The sequence below is a fragment of the Trichoplusia ni genome, chromosome 2 (genome assembly GCF_003590095.1).
Source record: "Trichoplusia ni isolate ovarian cell line Hi5 chromosome 2, tn1, whole genome shotgun sequence".
Taxonomy (NCBI): domain Eukaryota; kingdom Metazoa; phylum Arthropoda; class Insecta; order Lepidoptera; family Noctuidae; genus Trichoplusia; species Trichoplusia ni.
Genome location: NC_039479.1, coordinates 130,479 through 147,709, shown reverse-complemented (window position 1 = coordinate 147,709; position 17,231 = coordinate 130,479). Strand labels below are relative to the sequence as shown.

Genomic DNA, 17,231 nt, shown 5'->3' with positions numbered 1-17,231 from the left:
CCAAATAAACCACAGCTTGCACTGGCCAATAACAATAAAATCACAGATGACGAATGTTCCCAACAGCCGCACAATACACTCTCAGAACAATGCCTGATTTTCTCCCGCATTTTACAAAATGGTCAAATCTGTTTCATTCAAATATATTGTCTTTATGTTCCATGACCTACTTGCTGCTTTGTTAGTGGCCATTGTCATAATGTTTTGATGATCCTCGTTTTTTTGTTTTGTGTCATCAGATGCTGTCGCTTTTGTTTGTAAATTAAGGTTATTTTATGACTTAAATACTTATGGTGTGTGTTTTAACAATTTAGAAATTGTTTACGAACTAATGTTTTTATGCATGTAAATAATTTTAGACAATTTTCGAGTCCTGGTTAAGTGATATCATTATTAAAAAAAAGTACTATTTTTTTTTGCAAGACAGTAGTTTTATATCAGAACAAATTTTTAGTTTTTGAAATTTCTTAAATATTAATGCTTAATAAATGGCAATAGTAGTAACTATTGCTAGAAACATCTACCAGACATCAAACGATATCTTTATGATCATAACGACATATCTGTTTACGCAAATAACTATTTAAACCTACAAATATAATAATATGTTAAACCATTCATATTTGGAGCAATAAGAGTATGTCAGTACACACCATAGAGTTTTCGTATTTATGGTCAATAAAACTTGCTTTATGGATGGTGGGGTACCATAAACACGACATCTCTACTTCGGCATGTCCGTCGCCGGTGAGTTATTACAACTGACGGGTATGACGTGTTACCATGGATATTGTATTTTAAACTAAACTGTAAAACCAAGGATTTATTGGTGTACGACAAGGAATCTCTTAGCCGTGACAATGCGACTATAGTTCTCAATGCAGAAAATGCGATTGTATAGAGATGACAGGGCAAAGTCACTTGACTTATCGATAGAAAATGTTATTGCCATACATTTTAAACGTTATTGACATTAAAATTTTAAAAAAAATACATTTCTCTGGAGAGGTTGGATTCTCTTAATGTTTTTGAGCGCTAATTCACAAAAATCGCCCGAATGTACTGAACAAATCGGCTGTAAAAATTACACAATATGCATTTACCTTTGAAGTTTTATATTATCGTGCCATGTAATATTACTTGGTCCTCTAGGCTAGACGTTGTTATCTAACACTATTTCATCCGTCATATTAAAACGGCGCCATTAGAATGTTTACCCCAACAGGCATTTAGCATAACTTGTGAATATTATGTGTTCTATGATAATTTACTTGACTTCGAAAGCGAAAGGACAATGTTGCTTTTGTTTATTTCTCCAATCGTAAATCTAAATATGTTACAGACTCTGTGTTCCGATTTATTCCTCTGAACCTGTCATTGGGATCAAAACAATCGATCGGTAATGACAGCTGATTGTCATTTTGACAGTAGCCGTCAATTGATTTCTATCTAAGGAAATTATTTTTGGGGGACACTATTAACTGCCAAAACTTCAGTCTTTTTACTCTGCTGTAAGCTTAGTTATTCATGAGTTAGTTTCTGCAAGACAATACTAATATTCACGTGCAGTTATTAGCAGTTATGATAGGAATTGAACTAACACATACGAGGGAACATTGCAAGATGTCGCCACGACTAGTCCGCAGGAATTTAAAATACGTTTTTATTATAACTAGACAGATCCGATGTTATCTCTCGATATTATTCCGCTTACCTTTAGATAACGTCGTCTTACCTTTTTCTTTGCCTTTTAAAGCGTCTATTAAAACACTGGATTTTTATGTATGTGTTCGAAAATGAAACTGCGTATAAATGCGGTTTTATGGAGTTTATTGCCTGGGTTTATGTCGTTTTAAAGCGATGTTTTACTTCTCAACGACCAGACCTTTCAGGTTCAAACATAAAGGGATGTTTCTCTACGTGAGGTTCCTAAATAGACAGAAATATTCTGATAAAATCACGAGTAACTGTTAAAATTAATGACAAGTGCTGGTAATGGTTGTTTTATTACATGTCTGAACAATGAATATCTTCGTTATTTATTACGTTAGATGAGACTTATGCAGTCATAAAGCAAAATAACTTAATATGAAATGAAGCGGATAGCGATACAAGATAATGTCTGAATCTCACGAAATATAGTCACCTACAATCACCTCGAAACACTTCACAATTACGTGCAAATGGCTGTTATTGTTCGTCTGTGAGAGCGACATGCAAATTAATGGCGCTATTATTTCGGTCATAAATAACAGTGAAAACTTCAAAATAAGTAGCTGGGACCTCGCGTACAAAATAAAAGAGTGTTTGCGTAAGACGGAGCGACATCGTGAGGGCTGCTCTTACAGACTGGTTGCGAAACTGACCGGTTAATGGAAGTTAATAGAAGATGCGTGTATCATAATGTACTGATAAAACTTTACTAGCTTTGGTAAGTATATGAGTGAGGCTAGGCTTTAATACGGGAGGCGACGACGCCGGCATGTAATAGTCGACATCTCGATGAGTGTGTATGTTAGGAATCTTTTGAAGAATAGGGTCTAAAGGATTCAGGGACGATTGTTTGTATACGAAATTCCTTTTAGTTGTGAGTGAAGAAGAGTATGGATATCGAACTTATGTGAAGGGGTGATCAGATTTTGTTGGTTTTCTTAAACTGTGAAAGCATCGATGTTTTTTGGAGACTATGGAATAAATTGTTGGTCTACACGTCTGCGTGCATGCATCAGAATAGTTAATACGCACACTGAGTTTTGGAGGTGTGAGAGAAATCACTGTAATTTTAAAGAAAGTTGTCTAAACTGAATAGATACGAAAATTTCATTGTTGTAGGTCAAGCTTATATCATCTGTTTAGTGTTCAACAGCTCACTGTCTTATTTAATTTAATAGTGTTCGTATAATTTGATTCCCTGCCAGTCTGCCTGTTTACGAGTTCCGAGAAGTTATCTATTGTCCAGTGAGTGACAGGGAGCTACTCGCGCGACACTTACCAGAACTCACTACACACACTACTTGGAATACTAGCGTATTTATTAGCTTCACTATTAGGGTCCCGTACCTAAAGGGTGAAAACGGAAACCGTCTTACTGACGCTGTCTGTCACTAGGCTGTATCATATGAACCGTAATAGTTAGATGGTTCATTTTTTTATGTTTTTCTGTTATTGCTAAAGAATATAAAACTTAACATTCATCGTAATTCGTAGAAATGTATGGAGATTGAAGAACGTTTCTAGTGTCGTTGGTCATTTTGGTTACAACCAAATTCGTTGCTACTCTACAATTTCAGTGATAGAGTGATAAAACTTAGCGGCGACTTTAAACTGGTCGCACTTTGGCTCCAGTAGTTTAAAAAGAATCGAACGTGGAATGAAATATGAAAGGCTAATATTCAATTGTTTTTCGTAACTAAAGTTGCTCTTATTATTGAAACCATAGGTGAGTGAGTTCACATTTTCCCGTAAGTAGTGTGGGTGCCACCTCATCGTAGTAGTGTCGTAAATGGTGACAATTAGGGAACCCGAACGTGGTTGTCAGTAGGTGACTGAGCTTGTATTGTGCGTAATTATAATCGGACCTTGACTGACTAGGTTTTTTGTGTCCGCGGCGCTTGCGCACAACAACACGCTGTTTCTTACACCTAGCAAGTATTTGTGATGTTGGATTATATTTTAATCCAATTACATTTAATTTGTGGTGTCTCTAACATAAAGTTAGGCTCAATTAAGTAGCTTAAGTTAGGTTTAATGACCAATGTAGAAGGGGTGAAATATATTTCTAAAAACGTTGGATTTAATGAACATGTTTCCCCTTCATTAGAAACGGAACAGACAGGTGATGGCCCCGCACCTGACACCCCGCAGTCCTACGCACTGAGCCACACGTCACTCCGACATGTGTACTAGTAACAGTTTACGTCATAACATTCTCATTCCCTTCCGCACGCTAATAATTAACCAATAGAGCGTTCTCACGTGAATCCAACAATAACACTGTAATCCTCTCGAGATTCACTTTCTACACAACACAATACAAGGGACGCATTCCACTTGCAAACGATCTTACACACCTTTATTAAATACACTTCACGTCATCCAAAAAAGTTCCAAACACTTAATGCAAAACGAAAAGCCACTGGCCAATTATAATAGTTCGCGCGAAAAACATTCGATTTTCAAACGCGAACACTTCCCGCGGCTGCGTGTGCGCAACTGAGTGACATAGAGCCGGCCAACCGTTGCGCGATGCCTTCAAGAAAGAGACAGCAGATGCAGGTTTGTCTATGTTGGGACGAGACGACGATACACAAAACCATCCCTTGGTCAACAAATATCGGTTTTATTTATTTCATTAATAGAAACGGGTTGTAGTCAAATAAATCATGTTGTTATTACGGGGCTATTAACATTCTTGGATATTTTATAGGCATCCTGATTGGGAGTACTATTACCATCACACTGGATATGGGTGGTTTAAATGCTTGGATTTGTCAAACTAATTTGCGCCCAACCAAAATTAAAACGTAACAAGATTTCTTAACAACAATTTGAAAATACAATTAATTCCTTGATAATATTTAGCGATTAAGAGTTCTTGTACAAGTACAGTTACAAATATTTGTATGTATATTCTTCATATCGTAGTCGTACCTACAACCATCACCATTTAATACAATCACGATGAACATAATGAATCAGGTTTGTATTCATGGGCGATTAATTTGGGTCTATTTGAAAGCTTCTAATGAGCGCCATGAAGTGCATCCAAACAACTGTCAGCGTGTAAGTTACAGGAGAACACGAGGAAGGTAATTACAGTGCCAATTACATGATAATCACGAATAAGTAATTAACAGAAACATGTTTCTCTGTTCACAATACTCTAGTTTATAGACCAGACAAAAGTCCAGTTGATGAAATTGGCTGTAAGAAGTAACTTTTAATGTAAGGTAATAGAGACACTTGAATTAAACTAAAGCTGAACTAGTTAGTTTAGGTTGAATGAAGACAATATAAATCAATATTAGTGGCCTCTTATATCTATGATTGATTAAAACAGTAGTCTTGTTCGATTTTTCTTTCGCTCTTGCGCTAATGGTTATAAAAATATAAATAAAAAAATACTTCAGATAATATTATACTAGATAGGCCTTCCTAAGATTTTTATCCACTAAAAAAATCGGGTTTCGAAATCGAAAGTGTACAAGTCCCCTAGTACCTAGTCCTCGTGTTTCATAAGTTCAGTTGCTATCCGAAATTAAATAAGCTTGCAAAAACACACTCAGTAATACAGACTCTACAGAAGCTACGAACATCCCTAGAAGCATTTCCGAAGTTCATTCTCGACGGATCACGAAACCTGTCCGAGATGTGTGCCATCGGATAAGCTCACTAATCTATTGAGATTACTAGTAGTGACTCCTAATTAATAAGCGCCGGTAATGAAGTGAAACTGTGGAAAGCTCCGATATTATTTATTAGACAAGTCTCCGTTTATCTCACAATTTACTGACATTGACTTGGCTCTGAATGTGCATGCTATGGTAATGCTGTTGTGTAACCAACTTTATGAACATGAAAGTATCAGCAATAAACGAGGTTCTGGTCTGATGTGTGAGAGGTCTAGAGCTAGGTGTGGAGGGTTTTAGAAAGTTAACGTAGTTTCTGGGAATCTGTGGCAGAAGTAGCACTTCAGGATCTCGATGTTGAGATGACGTCATCACTTTTACATGCCAATTTTTAAGCTAGCCGGAGTCGACCTTCCCTAGCTGTATAGCATGAAAAGAAACATTGCAACAAAAAAATCCGAAGGTAAGAATACATCATCAAACATGGTTCAAGAAAAACTTAAACTTAAAGTACTTTAACAGAATTTCTAAATACTAATCAGCATCAACAACAAATACCAATTGCAAACTAGTCAAGTCATTGCACCGAACATAAAATTAGTAAATTATCATTCTAGTCAGCTGAACGGAGCAAATTAGTTTCCCCAGTCCAGGTTACCTCGTAAATAGCAAAGGTCTTCAACATCAGACCTGGCCATTGAAAACAATGTTATACGCAACCACCTGCCAAACGGTTCATTTCGATCAATTTCACGCTCCACTCGAAAATACACCTTAACTAGTGGAACAATCAATTCAATATTGCGTGGAAATAATTTGCGAGATATGATGTTATTGACACGCTTTGCATCGTAAAGAAAATTCACTCTTAACGGAATGACATACGGTTGAATTTTGAGTGTAAGTCCGTTGTAACGGAATGGAAGCGCGTGCGCCGAGCTGAGTTACCATTGTTGTTGTTTGATAGGATTTTGTTTTGAGGGAAGTGTCTTAAGTTCGTGAAACGTGAAAACTGTAAACTCATGAAATATAACTGTTGTTTTGACAAGCCAATGACAGAAAATACTTAAAAGGTACCCTTTATTTCACCACGGATAAAATCATTGTCAATCGATCGCACTCTATCTCACCAACAGTATACGACAGACGACATCAATCGACATAATCCCTATCAAAAGACGGGAAAATAAACAAAATGGAAGGCGAGATGCGCATGAGTTTCGAGCATAGAGGCCGGTTCGAATCAGCCAGTGTAGTTATTACGTTGATTGCGGTAGCAAATGATACCTGCGCCCGCGCAGTCCCGAGCTATGGTCCATACCTGTCCCGGAGTCACGGACAAATGGGACTTTGATGCGGCACCTCATGAGCTTCAGACGTTTAAAGTAGGATGTTCGGATAACCTGAGGGTACTCTAAATTATCAAAGGACTGAATATGTGCCTCTTAGATGCATTTTGATGACTTAACTAGCATGTAGCGAAGTTTCATCTTTATGTCAAAGTTTTAGTTAGTTATTATAATTTTTAGCATGTCCTTATTTATTGTATTCATTTACTTGGTCCACATTTTGTTGTAGAAGAACCGATTACTTTTTATCAACTTGTTTGCACCAGGAAGAGTACGTCAAGTAAACAACTTTAACAAATAAGTTACAACTTCATCTTAAAAAATAACAAGAAAAGGGCAAATTAGGAATCTCCTGTAATTCGAACTACATAGTTTAAAATCAAGGAACTTGACCATCTATAAGTTAAGCATCGGTAGTGCACAGCCGCATACCCACAGGACACTAGAGCTATTCGGAACCACGTTATCGTCAGACCATAATCATAAACCCCCTTTCTAACGAAACTTGTCCTGCAGGTGTACGGTACACCGTTACCCAGTCACGCAGACCACATTGTACGGGGAACAATTACTTGTGAAATAGACATCTGAGGGCCAACCACCACTTATTAAAGCAATATTATTGTAGTTGTGGGAGCAGGACAGCGCTATACAGGAAGTACAGCGGCGCGGCGGCGTCTCTCTTACACGTTATGTTTTTAGCACATTTTTGCTTTTCGCGAGCGCGGCGCGAAAGTGTTCGTAAATTGTACGACTTGTGAAAGTCTGAGGCTTCGGTATTTATTTTCTGTGTTGGGTTTGTGGGAAATGGAAAATGTGTGGAAAAGTTGAACCAAACTAATAATTTCGAATAGTATTTCTTTCCTATCTAGATTGGGGTGGAAATACACAATATTTTTTGAAATTAGCAAAACTAGGAATCCCACATTGAATCGATTTCATAAAATTTTGAAATACTTGAATGTCAACCACCGTTTAACAGAAATATATTCCAATTTCAGCTCCACTAAGTAGTAGCATTAGATAACCATTTACACGCAAACGCTGATCAAGTATCATTTCACATACTCTAGAGCATTCTACAATCATTTCAGTTATTCATGGACGTGCAAATTGTCACACGTTCTCGCCGAACGAGATCGCTCTGAGATTCCATATCGCGAATGGCGAGAGATTAAAGTGATCAGGTTCGAATCCATTTAGCTCTCCGTGACCAGTAATCCATGTTATAAAGCCTTAAAATGGTAAAAACTAGGATATAACGACATTCACAATATTCTTGGCGGTTATAAATTGTTTATTGAGATTGGATGTGGTTACATTGTTGTGTACAATGTTTCTTGAGAAACGTATGAGAGAAGAGAGTGAAAGAGGACTCATTAGTATTTAATTGTGATATTTTTGAATTCAACTTGAGGTAATTAACTCTAGAACCCTAAACATGTTCTTGGAACCAGACGGTTTCTACGAGTGAAATCGTTTGATTTGTTTTGGATAGAGATGCTGCGCTAATGTTTTAATTTTCTGAATAATTATCGGTAATTAGACTAATCAGAAACATAGGTTTGGATTCAAAATAAAAGTCCAGTATTTTTTAATTCTGGGGAACTCACATCCAGAGACATGAGTTTGGGCTCAAAATAATATTCAACATGTAGTGCTTATTACAATAATAATGATGACTAAACCGATAAAAGTTAATATTATTCCATTGGTATCCAAGAAAAGCCACTAATTACAAAAAATCATGATTCAGTGGAGGCTAGTTAAGTCGCCGTTAACACCAAACTGTAACATAAGTCAACTCCGCCTATTCCGAGTATGTCTGTCTCCGCCTAAGGCAAGGAAATAATTAGCTCACATCTCCAAACGAATTAAAATCTTCAGGTGATAAGTATAAGGTGGGTTTTAGCTTGGGAAAATAGTGGTCAGTTGTATTTTGGGCTTTGATCCAACGAATCGGTTTTGAGTCACAAGAGGTAGGTATTACCTTCCTTGATCATTTTAAATTTTTGATTTTAAACTAGAACTTGGATAAATCTCTTAGCTAGATTGATCAATCATTTTTATAATAATAATATTTTTTTTATTAACATTAATATTAAGAAGTTTTTATTAGGGTTCCATAACCATAGGGTAAAAACGGAACCCTTTTACTAAGGCACCGCTATCTGTCCGTCTTTCTGTCTATCACCAGACTGTGTCACAGGACGATGATAGACAGTAAAGCTAGACATTAAAAAATGTCAAAAAATTCACAGATGATGTGTTTCTGCTATCACATAAAATTAACACCGAGATTAAGCAACAATAGCTCCGATCGTAAATTTTATAGACAACCTCATATATAATGGTTGACTCAACTAGTTTCGCACGTGAACATTTCTTTCGGTGTATGACAAAAACTGTATCGATAAGTTTTGATTAATCAAACTTCGTAACTCGTAGCTTCAGCTTACAAGCACAGAGCGAAAGAAGTGGAAGCGCATACATACATGCATACTTATATTTATACTAGCTGTTGCCCGCGACTTCGTCCCCGTGGGTAGAAGATATAAGTTACCATTTAGACCTGCCCTGTTTTTTTCACATTTTTCATTGTATCTTCGCTCCTATTTGTCGCAGCGTGATGGTTTATAGCCTAAAGCCTTCCTCGGTGAATGGTCTATTCAACACAAAAAGATTTTTTCAGTTAGGACCAGTAGTTCCTGAGATTAGCGCGTTCAAACAAACAAACAAACAAACTCTTCAGCTTTATATATTAGTATAGATAGGTTCATAGTATTCCAATGTATTTATATTTTCCACCTTTAACGTTATTATAATGAAGCTTGTTGCCATAGATAATGAGCGACAGCATCAATAAACACGCAGTAATTAGTAGCCTTAATCCAATATTCATAATTAGCATACATTTTAATATGGCTATGAGCTCTGTAAGAAGCTTTTACGAGACCTAATATGGAATCATTTACATATTTAATTTTGTATTACTCTGTGCTTAAAAACATGTAACCAGTGAGCCCTATTTTAGGTTTAGCCCAAAGAACTTTACTGTATAGTATTGTGTGGATGTGAAATGCCTGAAAAAAAAAGTAATTGTAATTTTTTGGGTCATGTATCCTAAGTTAACACATGATATAGTTCCGCTACTTCTTGGCGCTACTGGAGGGAGGCCTATGCCCTATGCCCATCTGTGGGCCTCATTATGGTGAGTTGATTTGATTTGATAATTCAATACTCAATAGGTACGTTTATTGCATTCCACAATGTGAACTCAGGTGGGAGGTACATAAGGATTATATACATTAGTTTTGGTGCTTGAATTAATGAAGTAGTTTCCGGATTTAGGGAATCGTCGCTTGCAGTTCGATGTGATATGACATTGAGACTTTTTTTCTACTTAAGACAAACGTAGGGCGGCGATAACACAACACTTCTAAAACTAAATTGAAGCAAATGTAATATATACAAAACTCAATAAGTAAATCATATAACAATGGCTCTTAATTTCTGCCATCTCAAAACTGTAATCGAAGACATCACGCCATATTTCAATACACGGTCATATCGATACATCTTTTCGCCCTAAAGCTCCACTTTAATTAAACCATTAGTCAAGTCCCGTCGCACTCCCAGCTGAAGTCCGGCCGACTCCGTACAATAAGGTGCAGGATAAGGTCTATGTTATCGGGGCTATTAGTAAGCGTGTTCGCTTCACTGTTCTCGATGGTTTATCTGAGTTATGTGAGCAGATACAGCGGATACAGCCATTTTGTTAAAAGTATTTAAGACATTTTTTTAATTAGCGAAAATTCTTGGTTTTTGCTGCGTCATTGAAGTTTTGTTAAGATTGAGATTATTTTTAATTTAGACAAACTGATCGATTAAAATTTTCGTACTCTTCAAAAAAAATAGTCCCGCATCACTGAGTTTAATCCTTGTGTCGCGGGGAGTTTCACAAATATTAAATTCACATGAACAGAAATAGCCAGACTGAGGGCAAAGTATTCGTTGCTCACACAAATGGTTGTGCCTTTGATTTGCCTCGACCACTGGGTTATCCGCTAGGAACTGAGTCAGTACTGGTTAATAGTTTTACATCTGTATCTTAGTTCTTAGACCAGACCAGTGCAAAGTCTTCCTATTAAAACAATATCCGTCGAAACTTGTCTAATATTTTGACCGCACTATATACATTACATGCGTGCATGGTGGCTTGACATAGCCTCATTGCGGTCGAATCCATAATCCATAGTTCTATAGATACGTGTCTAATGGCGGATCATGTCAGAATCTGTGGCCACTTGATTGTACACATTGCTTCCTAATATCTATATTCCACAGTAACCATAATTTAAAGAAATTATGTTTTATTTGTTTCTTTCGCTTTGATGACTAATGCCTAAACCGATTTTGTTAAAGCATGGCTACTTTTTACTACCGAAAAATAAGTGCGCAAAATCTAGTTTTATAGCATTTAAACCGAAAATGCTGTTATTATTGTGAGTCCAGGTGTAAGATCTAATCTTAATATTCGTACTAAACAATAATAAAGTATAGAAAACAGTTGTTTGTACTGATTCCAGCTCACGTGTTATGGTACTCTCTCTACTACATACCAATGTTGTTGTGTACCATGTAACCATTGATGTTCAATTCAAAAATTGCTCATGAATGGTAAAGGCGTAATAATACGATACAATTACCGAAAGAATGTCAGTCGGGCTCAAAATGTTTCAAATTACCGGTAATTTTGGAAGCTGTGCGGTAACTTATACCTGTCAGGGCTGACCCGAATTTTTCACGGAATTTTAAGTACGTGAATATGTACTGAGTTGGGAAAAACATATCTAGGTTGAGTAGAATGGTTTAAGTGCGTATGTTGAACAAGTTTCAAGTAGAGTCGTCCGGTCGTCAGTGTAGGTTCTTGAGTGGTCGACCCACAGTTGTTGACAAAATCTAAACAACTTTGTTCAGTAACAACCTCCGTGATATGAATGGAATGATTCCAATACTGGTAATGTTGTGTACATTAAAAAAGATTAAAAAAAAACCAATATAATTGACTTTTGAAATAATTTCCCAAAAAAAGGCGGCTTATTAAGTCATTACACCCAATTACGATAAAAATCATGTCACCCTTATTGTATAAGAACATTTTAAATATCCAAGATTCAAAGTCAGTTCTGCGTAAATTAAATAATTTTAAAAGTCAGTTGCGACAGCCCTGCGTGACTGCGGGTCGTCCAAATTACAAGTAATGACAGCTAGAGATGTTTTGAATCTATTAACATTATGATACGGGTCACCGCTCTCCACGTACCAAACATGCAAGGCTTGAGAAGCGAAATATAAGGAAAGAGTTCGCATTACTATAGTTATTGCTTTCATACAACCTTTACACAGAACTTCATCGGTTATTAAAGTTTCATTATTGGTGTAAGTTATACTAAAATATTTAGGTCGCTTTTTATTTGGTTATCTACTGGCTCAAAGCGAATAGGTGTAAAGAATTCTATTCTTCTATATTTTATTTTATAGTTATCGTAATATGGATGCAAAAATCTCAGTTACATATAAATTGTCATATCGTAACTCACCGATACCAGTAGACAATATAAAGCTGCGATCTTACCTGAAACAGAAATACAACTCTCAGTAATTCGCAAAGCCATAAAGCCATGTGCGCATATCTGCAATAGCCATTTATCGCTGCTAGGAATATTAAAGCTCTGGAATCTTTGAAATTCTCTTAATGTAAGATAAGTGCTATGTCTGGTAAAACAAAAATATTACAAAAGGACCTTTCAGGCACAGACCACCCGCAGAGATATTAAACAGTTCATTACGACACAACACATTTTCCAAGAATCTTTAAAACACCCTATAAAAGTCCTGACTCCGATCCAACAGGGATTCTAAAAGTGAACTGAAGCCAGATCCATTATAACCACGAGGTTTCCATGGCGAGGCACACCGATAAAAATCATAATTAAAATACTGCTACCAAACTATTATGTAGTTGCATACCACGTAATCCGGTTCGAAATAAGATGACTACAAAACATTGATTAAAACATGCGCCGACCATTACCGGTCGCGACCCACTGCTGTAACTCAGAGGTTATTAAAAACTGCAATGGAAGGCGTTGCCATTGTAGATGAGTTTTCGTCTCGTATGGGATGAAGGGATAAAAACTAGTTAGTATAAATTTGCTGCAATGTCGAGGTGTCCGTGTTATAAATTATATAAGCTCGGGCGTAAATGGCGAAGAGATTAATATTGCCCATTGTTGGGAGACGATTTATCAAGACGATGATAATGTGAACTGCGGCAGATTAAGTACGTGCAGAGAAGTTTTAATTCAGTTGATAAATTCATCGGAGGTTTAATATGGGGATTATCATAAGCTATCTTGTTGTGTGTTGGTTAAAATGCTCTGACTTCAGTGAGACAGGACGTGGTAATCAGTTAGGAGTGTTACGACTCGGATAATTGATTAAATGTTATAGTAAAACATAAATGACTAATATGGCTGTTTCTGATGCTCGTAGATACAAATGGAACATGTACACGAACAGCCAGACAACGTGTTTACGATGTCTATAGAACTGTTACATTATAGCTCGGCCTTGTGAGTAACGGCTTCGATTCTAGTACGGGACTTTATCAGAAATCTGATTCGTTTTTTTTCTAAACTGAATTGCTACTGAAGGTAAAAAGATCATCAGTAAGAGCTTCATAACAGAATAACTGTAGTTATTAAGTATAAAAGACATCTTTCATTCCACGCCGACATGTCTCATAATTCTATCATATTTATTATATCAACACATCAATCGGGTACAAAAACGTTAAATATCAATTAATAATGTACCAGGCGTGCATAGCTGCTGAGAGATAGAGCTTTTTATCGCACAAGACGACTGCGGTAACTCTGGACTTCGCCGGTACTTTTTCTCGGCCCCGCTAACTGTGGCGTTGGGAACAAAACCTGTCGGCGTGATGTAAGCCACATCTACAAGTCAATCGCTGCAGTATTTATCATTGTTACATGTGGAGCACATCGACCAGTCCGCATGATTGACGCTCATTTAAGGCATTTAGCACGAACGCCGGAGCCTCCAGCGATGACACTAACAACTTACTGACATTCCAACTTAATTTCGTATATTGAGACATTTCATTTTAAGCTAGCCAACATAGCTAAACGCGTGTAAAACTAGAGTTTACAAAATCGGTCAAGTGAAGGTCTAGTCTTCTCCCAACTTTCAGTCTAACCGGATGCAGTTAAGTACCAGTGTTTCAGGAGTGACTGCCAATCTGACCTCCTCAACTTAGTAACCGGGCCAACACGATACCCTCAAGTCAGACTAGTTAAAAAAAAGAGAAAAATAAAGAAGCTATTAGGACCCAAAATCTGAATAAATTATAAACATCTGTATCCGATATCCTCTAAACTCTGATATCCGTGATAAGATAAAAACATTCGATACCAACATGACTAAACAGTATCTTGTCAAAGGTATCGACAGACACAGCACCATAAATCATCACCTTATTAGGACTTGGCGAGATAAACATCTTATTGAGTTTATTATGATATCCATCGCCGGCTGGGGAGGTCACGCGATCTGGAGATGTGAGGTTAAAGAGCAATGACTCCGCAAATTAACAATGGGATAGAAAAATCCTCTTCTTTATTAGCAGCTTATTCTAAAATCATTTTAGGTACATGGTAACTAGCGTTGTATGAAATTCATATTTGTGAATTTGTGGCTACAAGCCTCATGGACACCCACTCCCTCGGGGGAGGAAATGGGTAGTGTCAGACTTTTGCTGACTAAACTGAACTGCCGTGCTACGTCATCCGCGTTTTTGTGTCGGTGTATGGAAATGCGTTGCATTCCTTCAGACACCGACCGCGGACTGGCTAAAAGCCCTTACTAAATCTTTCTATCGTTAAATGTTTTTCTGATTGGTTGATAATGAATCGAGCGACCACCTGACTGGTGTATAGCTGATGCACCCAATTACGTGTTGGCATGGTCACGAGCCGCCTGCTGATGAGGCCACACGGAACGCATGTATTTATGTAACAGCCATTGTAACACATGTCATGATAATTGATGGACACCAATCATGTGCCGTGTTAACTATCGAGAAATTATAAACAGGGAAAGCAAACAGTTGGAAGCAATTGGAAAACCGAAGAGAGAAATATTTTCCTTAATAAATGGAATCGATAAAGACTATTTTGATTGAATCAAATTTTGATGATTTTGAATAGCCATCTTCAAAGGAACGCTATATAATGAGTTGCCCTCGAAACCAATGAATTTCCTTAGCTACAAAGGAACTTCAGTGGTTTGGTAATGAAAGTTTCATTGATAAGCAAAATGATAGAGCGTAACGATTGTAAAAACACCTCTTGAGAAGAGACAGAGAGACAGTTTTAGAAGTCAGGTCTGTTAGATTGTTCAGACCTACACAAGTAAATCCAGTCTATGAAGGATATTTTAAACCCGGCTAAGGTTAAAATTATCACATCCCTGTTACCTGAAGCATGAATCAAACGGTATTTACTTATCCTGTTAAAGAAACATGGCCCCGAGCGGGTATCTCACGCGGACCACTAAATAATCAGTTTTATTTTACGTTTATGTAAAGCAACTGTGTTTGCCCAACAAACAATAATAATTTATAATACGAAGCACAGCACACAGTAAATCATACAAAACATGAAAGCTCGCGTGTTTTAAACAGAAATAAATAGTTTCTGGAGCCGCGGGCAGAGCTACAAATTGCGCAGGAGTCGGACAAAAACATGCACTCAATTATATGCCGGACTTATTGCTAATGTTAGATTTATAGATAATAAAGCTACTAGTGTTGTCGATAGGGATAAGTGGATGATCAACAGACTCTACAGTAGCGATGAATCAGACGCCAAGAATTTAGATCGGAAGATGCAGATTAGGGCTTCTTATTTTGGTTTTCTTAAGAGTAACTCTCGGATAGGAAATTTATCCTTATGGCGTTAAGCCCTAGGCACTTACAAGAGTCTCATTTGCATTACATTTCCTTTCAACGAGTGACGTGGCTTCCTGAGATTAAGCCAAATAAAAAATTCTTTACAGCACTAATGTTAGCTTTTCCGGGAAGGCTGAACTTCCTGTAAGATACTGTTTTGCAACCAAACTAACATCCAAGTATAAAATTAAAAACTTTTCTAAATTCATCTTTACAAAATAATTTTCATCAAAATGAGAGCAGTGAGCATCGCTGTCGTAGCCGCCGAGGTAGCCTGCGCTGCGCTCGCGGCTACAGGCTGCGGCTAATTAGCCGGCCGTGGCCGATGCTATCGCACTGTTGCGTGAGCGCAGATCGCCGCACTCCGCTCTTTTTGCGTGTTTAACTTGTCTCTGGGATATTGAATTGAATGTTAAATACTACTCTAATGTCCGTCTATGAAATTATTGCAGGTTGTTCTGTGAGTGTAAGTTGGTGGGTATAGAGACAGCTGTTCTCATCTGTCAACTATCATGCTAGTATAATAAACGTGTATGTTTGTTTCGATGATGGATGTTTGTTATCATTTTTCATTCACGACAAGGTATACGAATTGAACGTTTGATTTGGGATCACAATGATAATATTCTTATCTACTCACATTATACACAAATTAGTACTTTTACATGTGCCAACCAAACAGCTGTTATTGCGGAAACGAGGCAGTGAACTACTAATACTCCGCATCATGGCCAATTGTCTCTTCCCCAAAAGCAGCAGTGAGAGAAAATTGTTTATGCGGGATTAAACAACCTTTTAAAAAAATTTAAATCTTGTGACGATTTTTTTCAAATCAGAAAGTACAGAGTATTTACTGTATCGCTAATGTAATGAATGCAGTAACCCACATATTAGCACCAATACTCCGTCCTGGCAGCGTCCCGTTTGATGCATCACCGCGAGTTAATTACTCCCTGCATCCATTAGCTGGACATTGTGACGAGCTCCTATTCACTGTGACGGGTACTACACCTGATTACCAGAACTAAATGCTACAACTGACACTTTTGTTAGAAGTGACAATAAAAGCCTCATTTGTTATTGTGTATTGTCAAGTTTTGTGGTTATTTAAAGTGAATTAAATATTTCGGTTTTATATTATTTTGGGAGCCGTATTTTGACAAATGTCATCATAATTCAACATAAAAAAGCAATGTACCTACTTCGCAGGGGAATGTTGTATGACTGAGTTCTATTGTTTCTCTCTTTACTCTCTGTATTGTTAACATGAGTCGTCGGATTTAGGAATCTTTTTTTTTATCAGTATTTCTCTAAGCTAACGAAATAATCGTAGATATAAAATCATCATCTCAGTTCGGAATACGTGGAAAAAATCTCCACAGCCGCGACTTGATAATCGGTCGGATATCGGTAATAGGGATTTGACCTAACTAAAAGAAGTCATTTCAGAATACGCTTGTGACATCAATAACGAAGCAACATCGCTTCCACACCGCT

The 17,231-nt window shown here is 37.2% G+C and overlaps 1 protein-coding gene across 1 annotated transcript in view; it reads right to left on the bottom strand.

Annotated features, from left to right (window-relative positions):
• Window positions 1-4,890, bottom strand: part of LOC113501939 (protein prickle-like) — a 123,197-nt gene extending 118,307 nt beyond the window's left edge. The window contains exon 1 of the mRNA XM_026883269.1: window positions 4,071-4,890. The gene's annotated coding sequence lies outside the window, so the exon portion shown is untranslated. The remainder of the gene's footprint in view (window positions 1-4,070) is intronic.
• Between the last annotated feature and the right edge of the window lie 12,341 nt (window positions 4,891-17,231).